The 2,321-nt window shown below is 54.2% G+C and overlaps 1 pseudogene; it reads right to left on the reverse strand.

Moving 5' to 3' along the window:
• Positions 1-1,460: 1,460 nt before the first annotated feature.
• On the reverse strand, positions 1,461-2,018 carry LOC132227016 (jun dimerization protein 2-like; annotated as a pseudogene).
• Between the last annotated feature and the right edge of the window lie 303 nt (positions 2,019-2,321).

The following is a 2,321-nucleotide window of genomic DNA, read 5'->3' on the forward strand; positions in this document are numbered from 1 at the left end:
ACTAAAACTGCTCTTAGTAATGTAATCAATGGCCTTCATGTTATCAAATCCAATTAATGTTTTAAATTTTCTTATTGGTATGTATTAGGGTCACCAAAGGAGGAACACACAAGGCCAAAAGTGGTAAAGAATTATAAACTTACTAGAGGCCCAGTACACGAAAATTCGTGCACTCGAGGGGGCGGGTCCCTCAGCCTGGCCTGCACCCTCTCACAATCCAGGACCCCTTGGGTAGAGTCCCTAGGCCTGGCCTGAGATCAGGGCCTATCGGGGCTTTCCTTCCCCTGGCTACAGGCAGCTGGCCCTGCCCCTGCCGCTGCCACTGCTTGCCATCTATGCAGCGCTGCCCCCCATCCCCTGACACCAGTCACCTCCCTCTGTAGGTGACAGGCGTGGGGTGTGATGCCTTGACTGGCCTGAGCCTCCCTCTGTGGGGTGATCGCTGGCTGGCCACACACCTGCCACAGTGTCGCCGGCCGGTGGCCTGAGCCTCCCTCTTTCTTTTCTTTCTTTCTTTCTTTTTTTTTTTTTTTCAAGTAACAGTAATGTTTACTGAGCTATACAGAACTAAGTACTATGAAGGGTTTACCAGGATGAAAATGCACTGCACCCGCCCCTGCCACCCCCAACACCCAGAGACTACAGTACTTAGAAGTTACATGCAATGGCCATAACTGCTGAATATCTGTTCGTAACAACAAACCATAGCGTATTTATACTGTATCACATCGAGTGATTATAGAAGTAAATTTATTGCTTGTATAAAATCTTTTTTTTGTAAAATATATTATTTTAAAAAGAAAGTATAAAAAACATGTGCAGTTGAAAGCCCTGCCAGGACAGCCAGTCTGTAGACATTCAGTGAGTATGTGCTTTGGAAGGGCACCCGTGCCTCGTGCCCACAGCAACTCCAGCAGGCCCAGCGAGGGTGCGCCCTGGCTGGCACTCCAGGCAGGACTGAGCTGGACCATGGTGGTTGGGTACAGCAGGGCCTGGCACTGTGCCCTTCTCCAGCCTTGCACCAGGATCAGGATCAGGGTCAGGATCAGGGTCAGGGTCAGGGCTGGGGGCAGGCAGATTGCAGTTTCACTCTGAGTCCCAAACTCAGCCTAATTTTGGTTGCAACTCATGGCTTTTCCTGGCTGCTCGGAGGTCCTTTGGGTGGGTGCCTGGCGGAGAGGCCTGGGAAGCGCCCATAGCTGCCTGGTTGGGTGTCTCTCCGGCCCAGAGCCTCTGTCCTGTCTCCCGCAAGCCTGGCCCCAGGCAGAACAGGCCCCCCTCAGGACTACTTTGGTCTCAGCTCTTGGTCCTGGGTTTCTTCCCCTGGTGTGGCTGATCTGAGTTTCACAAAATAGCCTGGCCGATACTGGCTGTGCTGAGCCTCATTGAAGAGTTTTTCATGCAGCAAGAAAGAGCCCTCTGGGACCCTCCTCCTCCTCCCTCTCCTTATCTCCTCTTCCTCTTCATCTATTCCTTCTCCTCTTCCTCCTCCCAGCCCATGACCACTTCTTCTCCAGCTGCTCCAGCAGTGGGTTGCTTTCTGAGTCGGGGGTCTTAACATTTTCGGTCCTGACGATGCAGATGGGGCCATGACAGTTGAGCATCAGGATGAGCTGCTGACGCTCCTGCTTCAGCTCCTCCATCTGGGTTTTCAGCTCCGCATTCATGAGCTTCATCCACCCAGATTCCCACTGCAGAAGCTCCTTCCGCTCCTCTTGTTCCTGCATGGGGTTGCCGCCACTTTGTTCTTTTCCTGGTACCTTTTCCTCCACTCCTCTTTCCTCATCTAGCTCACTTTTCACAGGTTGAGGCCTCTTGCCCAGTTTCACCTCCAGAAAGTGCAAAGGGGTGATCATGGCCCAAATGTTTTGGATGTCAGCGTATTTCAGCTCCTCTGCAATCAGGGCCAAGTTGGGGAGTCCAGTCAGGGGGCCGAGCCCTGGCAGAGAGCCCACAGTCATGGAAGGGTCTGGGACCTGCCCAGGCATCATAAAAGGAGGAGTGGCAGTCCAGCCCTGCAGAAGCCGTAGGGGGAGGCTGCGATCCTGGGGCCTGGGCCAGGCTGCAGGCGCCATGCTTGCTCAGGAGCCGCCATGACGCCAGCCCCACCCTACAGTGTTCACCACTGCCAGTACCTCCTGTTGTCACAGCTGCGGAGCGTCCCTCCTACAGGCTGTGGCCAGGGTCTCCCTCTTTGAGGCAATCGATCATGGGGCTCTGCCTGCCTGCCTCATTGCCACTAACCTCTGGCCTGCCTACCTGATCACCCCTAACAACTCGCCTGCCTACCTGATTGCCCCTAACGACTTGCCTGCCTACCT

Source organism: Myotis daubentonii, chromosome 1 (assembly GCF_963259705.1).
Source record: "Myotis daubentonii chromosome 1, mMyoDau2.1, whole genome shotgun sequence".
In the NCBI taxonomy this organism is placed as follows: domain Eukaryota; kingdom Metazoa; phylum Chordata; class Mammalia; order Chiroptera; family Vespertilionidae; genus Myotis; species Myotis daubentonii.